Below are 7,156 nucleotides of genomic sequence, written 5' to 3' on the forward strand. Positions count from 1 at the left end.
GTGCGCCCTAACGCGACAGTAGGTGGTACCGGCGAAGGGGGGAACATCCGGGAGGTATTCCCGATGTTTCGCGTTTTCGGACAGACGGACCGGAGGGGGAAAGTTGCTAGTTCGATAGGTTAGGGGGTTGTGGTGGACGAACGGACTGCGTATTCGGATTCGTCTTGTCGTTCTGAGCAACTTTCATATAGAAAACATTTTCATCCGAGTCACGGTTTAAAAGATATGAATTTTCAAAGTTTATTTGAATTTCTGGAATTATTTGAATTAAGCAAAAATGAATTATGACGTCAGCATGAGGCAATGCTGACGTCAGCAGGTCAACAGGTCGGCTGACTAGTCAAATCAGACAGGTGGGTCCAGTGGGACCCACATGTCAGCCTCTGTTAGTCTAACAGTAATTTAAACTAAACTAACAGTCTAATTAGAGGGGTGGGCCCCATATGTCAGTGAGTGATTAGGTTAATTAATTAGTTTTAATTATAAAAACATTTTTCTTTTCTTTTTATTTTTTTTTATTTTGCGGCGGGGCCCGCATGTCAGTGACTGGGCCTGCCCAGTCAGCAGTTGACTGAGTCAACCCAGTCAACTGGGCCCACGGGGCCCACTGGCAGTGGCACTGGGGGTGGCCCAGGCCAGCCACGTCGGCGGCCGGCGCCGGAGCAACTCCGGCGACCAAATCAGCGGCGGCCCCTCGCCGGAGTTGGCCGGAATCGCGCTACGGGGCTCGGGGAGGAGCGGGGCTAGGCCCATTCGAAAGGGCTCGCAGCGCCGCATCCAGGGGTGGCCGGGGCTTCGCCGGACTTGGCCGGAATCGGCGCCGGCGAGCGGCGGAGGCGGCGGCGCGCACGGGTGCCCGACGGAAACGTGGCTACGGCGGGCGGTCGAGCAAGCGGAGGGGCTGGGAAGCTCCTACGTGCGGTGGGGAGTGCAACGGGCTTGAGCCCGTGACCAACAGGTCACCGGAGCCTCGCCGTCGGCGAGCTCCGCGGCGCGGCGTTCGGGCGCGCGTGGGGAAGCAGCTAGGGGGCGCGCGAGAGAGAAAAGACAGTGGAGGAGGGGGAGAGGCTCACGGCGAGGCTGTAGGGGGACGGCAGCGTGCTCGGGGAGGCTCGAGGCGGTGAAACGGGGCAGCGACCAACGGCGGCCGTGCGGGGAAGACGAGCTCGGGGAGGCCGTTGCCGTGGCTCGGAGCTCCAACGGAGAGGTGGAGGTGGTGTAGTCGAGGGCGGCGACGGCGTATGACACGGCGAGGTGGCGATTGGGGCACGGTGGCCGTGTGAACGACGGGAACGGCGGCGAGCGCGTCGGGCGGTGGGGATCGAAGGGGAGAGGGAGGTGGATCTGACGGGGGAGGCGCAGCGGCCGAGAGGGAGAGCGGGGGGGGGGGGGTGAGTGGGAGAGAGGCCCGAGGAGGCGGGGGGGAGCTGGCGCCCTTATCCTCCCCGTCGCCGGCGAGGGGGTGCGGCGGGGACGGCCCCTGTTCCGACCCCGGTCGGGGGAACAGGGAAGGGGGCGAGCGGGGGAGGTGGGCTGGCCGGCTGGGCCGGGGGTCGGCCCAGTTGGGCCAGCGGTCCAGCGGGGGAAAGGGCCTTCTCTCTTTTTTTTTCTTTTTCGTTGCCTGTTCTGTTTTCTGTTTTCTTTTTATTTGTTTATTTTATTTTCTGTTTTATTTCATTTAAAAGTATTTAGATATTTTATAAAAATGTGTTTTCTCCACCATAATTACCAGTGTATTATTTGGCACCCACCGAACATTTTTGTTCAAATTTTTGAAAACTTATATTTTCCACTTTGATTTTAATTGAAGTTTGAACTAGGAGTTTGAAAAGAAAATGTGTTTCAAATGTGATCAAGCCCTGTTTAGCAACATGATTAGCTTAATCACAGAGGGTTACTGTAGCATGATTCTCGGGGTGTTACACACACCACACCACCAGATAAAAAATATTAGTAGCGCGGGTTGTAAATCCTGCGCTACTACTAAGTGAATAGCTATAGCGCAGGCGATACATCCACGCTACTACTCAGCGTGTCCACTGCGGAGTGCGGCACCATCCACCCCCGATCCACTCCCACCCCTCTCCTCCGCCCCCACGATCTCCTAGCCGCCGCCACCTCCGCCTCTCACCCCTCCTCCGCCTTTCTCTCCCCCATTCGTGTCGCCTCTCCTCCTCCTCCCCCTCCACCTCCCCGTGTCGCGAGAAACCCTCCCATGGCGGAGTCACCCGAGAACTGCGCTGCGGTGCCCGCGCCACCCGTCGCTCCCTCTCCGGCCCCGGCGCCGGCGCCGAAGCCGTCCTCACCCACCAGGTCTGGGATCCCGCCGCGGTACGACCTGGACGCCAAGTGGGACGCCTGGCTCGACCTTTCCATCCGCCGCGTCGCTACTCCTCCCTCGCCGGCGCCTTCGGGGGCCTCATCCTCTTCCGTAAGCTCCCTAATCCCCACCTCTCCCTTCAGCTCGGCGCATTGCGAGATCTGTTTGCCGCGTGCCCCGCTTGTCTACGCTTATATGCTGATCTAGGGTTGCGTGAAAACAATTCTCGTGCTCCATCTCGGTCGGCCTGAGCTGATGCGGGACTAGCTGCGTAGGTAGCTCCACCGGGGAAAACATCTGGGGACGGGTCCACTAGTGCAGAACCGGGCTACAGCACCGGTTCATAAGGGCCTTTAGTGCCGGTTCTGCAACCGGCACTAAAGGGTGGGGACTAAAGGTCCCCCCCTTTAGTACCGGTTATGCATGAACCGCCGCTAAAAGGCCACCACGTGGCACGAGCCGGCGCCGGGGACGGGGAGACCTTTAGTACCGGTTGGTAACATCAACCGGTACTAAAAGGCTAGGAGGGTTTTGGGTTCAGGGTTTCTTTTTTCCTTTAATTTTGTGTTTTCCATTTAATTCTTTTTCGTTTGCTGGTATTTTACGATACTACATATTGTACACCTTATGCATATATATATAAATAGAATTTTTGTAGAACCGATCATATATATATATATATATATATATATATATATATATATATATATATATATATCATCGAATGTCTCGCACCACCATATTCACACATACACATGTACATATATATATACAATTTGGTATATACAATTTCTCCTACATGGAGGCATTACTGCGGTAGCGGGTAATGGAATTCTCCTCTAGGATCTATGACCTGGTCGAGCAAAAGTCCCGCTATTTTCTTTGCAATTGCTCGTACGCGATCCATTGGTAGGAGCTTCTGCCGCACCTCATTGAACTGTTAAGAAGGAGATCAATATGCATTTATTAGTTGTGTGACTAGATATTGATAATGATGTAAAATTGTGTATAGTGTTCTGTCAAACGTACCCATATCTGTCTATCAGATGTGCTCCTTTCGGACGTCATCATGCGAATGTTCTCGCAAACGTAGTATGCACATAATTCATTCCCCGGCTCCTGCTTCATGGCCTGTACGAGAATAGAGTTCAATCAGATAATAATTAATCAAGCATGATAATTAATGTTATTGTAACTAGAATTAAAGAGATTGCATGGTAGCTAGCTAGCTAGTACTACTTAATTAATTACCGTGGGTCGATACCATACAGATTTTCTCTGAACGGGCCTGAAACGTCTTTGATGAACTTTTGCCAAGCCCTGCCGGCCTGCCGGCAAAGAAAATGAATAAATGAGTTATTAATTAGTTGATATCAGGACATATATATATATTGATTGAAATTACCTGTTGGCTATCCCCTTCACGATTGAGTACTCTTTAGGTTTTTTAAGCAGTGAGTCCAGTACTTCAACTTTCCTTCTTTAACTTTAATGTCTACCAAGATCCAGTGGTACCTGCATGCGCACGTTTGCATGTATAAATTAAGCGGGCATGTGCATAACACTCATCAACTAACCCTAAACCCTATACACTTATTAACATCTAGCTAGTAACAAAAACAGAATTTGTAGTACAAGACAGTGTGACTCACTGGACGTTGTAAGGAAGTACTATATCTGCATTGGTAATGAGGCGCTTCAAGAACTCTAGCATGTTATTCTCTACTTCTTGTTTATAATGTTCATATGACCATGTCTCTTCATTAATGGTATTTGGGTCAATGAACCCAATGCCATAGCGCCCAGCTTTTCTCATTTGGGACATCTTCATCCTGCATAATACCATAGAAAAGAATATATAGTGAGGATAATTACAGGTAATGATCAACGAGAGCACTACAGCTAGCTTGAGACTTAAATTACAGAAAGAAATCACTTACAGACAATAGCAACTGACGATAGATTTGTTGAGTGCGTCATAATTGAATAACTAAAACAGCTCTGTATACTCAATAGACAGATCTAGCTTATGGAAGTAATCCTCTTCCTTGACTTTCACCATGAGGGGCTGTAGATTGTGGGTCTTGCAAATTTCCATGTACCATTGATGCAATTCATACATTCTCGTTGGGAGGTTCTTGACCTCCTCGGGCTCGACCAAAGGTTCACCGCGGACATATTTACGTTTTATTTCCTCCTCTCTAAGCGGAGACATGGGCTCGATCTCGAGGAGTTGTCCAACAGCGTTACCGAGCATTTCAGCCTGCATTATATGCTCCTCGGTTATTACCAGATTGCCCAGCTGGGGAACGTTAACGGTTTGCCCACATATATATAGGGCGCTGGTACTCTTATGTGTTGTTGGCACAACAAGCGGGGGGATCGATTGCGCCGCTTGTTCTCCCAGCTGGGGAACGGTTTTCCCGCATTTTTTGCCAGCTGCTTGGCTCAAGCTCGACTCCTTCTGTACTCGTGCTCGATGTGCCTTCCTGATTTGGCGCTCATAGTCTGAGTCAACAGGCTTGGGAGCTGGTGGTCTAGCTATACGAATAAAGTGGTCAATCTTTTCCTCAGGCACTTTCTCCCTTGGCGGCGGTGCCCGTTTCGGTCCAAAATGGGCGTCCACTTGGGCCTTCACTATGGCTGAGTTTTGCTCCTCGGTCATGTCGTAAGGCCTCTGAGGAAGAGGAGCGAGGCTTGGACCATATTTATATCACTTGCCTCCGCCTATACCTCCTGTACTACCTTGACTCGTACCGCTACGCACCATAGCTGCGGTGGCTCTCTTCCCCAATTGCCGAGGCGGCGGAGACGGCTGGCGTGGGTGAGTTGGAGCAGGAGGAGTGGCCTGACGCTGTGCCGGACTTGAAGCAGGAGGAGTGGCCTCACGCGGTGTCGGACTTGAAGCAGGAGGAGTGGCCTCATGCTGTGCCGGACTTGAAGCAGGAGGAGTGGCCTCACGCGGTGTCGGACTTGAAGCAGGAGGAGTGGCCTCACGCTGTGCTGGACTTGAAGCAGGAGGAGTGGCCTGCTGCTGTGCCGGACTTGGAGGAGGAGGAGTGGCCTCACATCGAGGAGGAGTCGGATGACGACACGGTGTCGGTGGCCTTCGAAAGATGATGCAATCCTTTCTCCATAGGATGATACGATGTATGGCCTCTCCCAGGTGTGCTCCTCGTGCTGTCCAGGAATGTCAAGCTCTAGCCCCGAATATTGGTCCACCACCTCATCAACCACGACACGAGCATAGCCGGCTAGAATCGGGTTGCAATGGAAGGTTGCTTCGGGGGGATTTGTATAAGCAACGGCGTCCGCCACCTTCATGGATATGTTCTTCATTTTGAAGTGTAGCTCACAGTTAGTGTTCTCCATGATGTCATCCACAGGGTATCTATCCAGTAGTGCGTCCCCCGGGGCGGAACCAACGCTACTTCTCGGCATGGATGGGACGGTGCTATCCAATGATGGATCATCCGCTAGCTGCTGCCGCTGCTGAGACCCCCTTTCCTGGCTAAGTGAGTCAATCTACTGCTGCTGCCGCTGGAATTTGAGTGCCAAGTCCGCGTGCGCTGATTCTAGGCCTTGAAGGCGTTCTGCTTCCTGCTTCCTCTGCTCCTCCTCCATCTTCCTCTTCTTCTCCTCCTCCATCTTCCTTCTTGCACGGGTCCTGTAGTCGTTGTTCCATTCCGAAAAGCCCTCATGCCAGGGAATAACGCCCTTGCCTCGTGTTCTTCCCGGGTGTTCAGGATTTCCCAGGGCGCGCGTAAGCTCGTCGTTCTCTCTGTTGGGCGTGAACACCCCCGTTCGAGCATCTTCTATTGCTTGAAGTAACTTCTCTTCGGCTCCTTTTAGACTTGCCTTCTTGGAAACCAGACCTGTCTTCGGGTCCAACGCCCCCCATGCGCATAGAACCAAGTTTTGCACCTGGGGGTCAGCTCCTAGTAACTGGAGTGACCCCTGCATCCAGCATCTCTTCCTCAGACTTATCCCACTTAGGCATTGCCACCGCGTAGCCACCTGGCCCCAGCCTATGGAACTGCATCTTTTTTGCGGCATTGGCCTTGTTTTTTCTCGACCATTCCTTAGCTAATTCAGATTCCTTCAATTTCACGAAAGCGGGCCAGTGTTCTCTTTGCTTCTCCAGTGTTCCCTTGAATTCTAGAGTCTTCTTTTCTCCTTCGACGTAGTTGGCCCATACAGTTTTCTTGTGGGTGTTGAATGCAATTGCCATCTTCCTAAGAGCAGCATCCTTGACTTTCTGCACATCTGCATCAGTGAAATGATCTGGTAGGGTGAAATGATCCATGAGAGATTCCCAAAGCATTTTTTTGCTCTGTCGTCGACCCAAGTAACATCCGGACGTTTATTTTTTGGCTCTTTCCATTCTTGGATGGAGATCGGGAGTTGGTCCTTCACAAGAACTCCGCACTGACGAACGGACTTGTTCGCAATGTTCTTAGGCATGAGGGGTTCGCCATTAGCTTTGATGGAACCGATGTTGTACTTTACACCCTGCTTCAACTTTTTGCCCGGGCCTCGCTTTGTCCTGCTGTCTGTAGAAGCAGATTTGCTCGATCCGGAGGGCTGAAAGAAGAAAGATCGATTCGTTAATATATCTTCAAATAAAAAAACATGTGATGATCACCAGATGCCTGCTTATATAAATATACCTCGCAGGTCTTTGTTATTTCGAGATCAACATTGTCTGCATCATCATAATCATAATCATAGTTCATGACTTCATCCATTCGGTCGTCGAGATCGAATATCTTATCATCACCCTCCCCGGTATTGTTCAGATATTTGGAGCCGTCATCTGCTTCATTCAGATCATCT

The sequence above is a fragment of the Triticum aestivum genome, chromosome 3D (genome assembly GCF_018294505.1).
Source record: "Triticum aestivum cultivar Chinese Spring chromosome 3D, IWGSC CS RefSeq v2.1, whole genome shotgun sequence".
NCBI lineage: Eukaryota > Viridiplantae > Streptophyta > Magnoliopsida > Poales > Poaceae > Triticum > Triticum aestivum.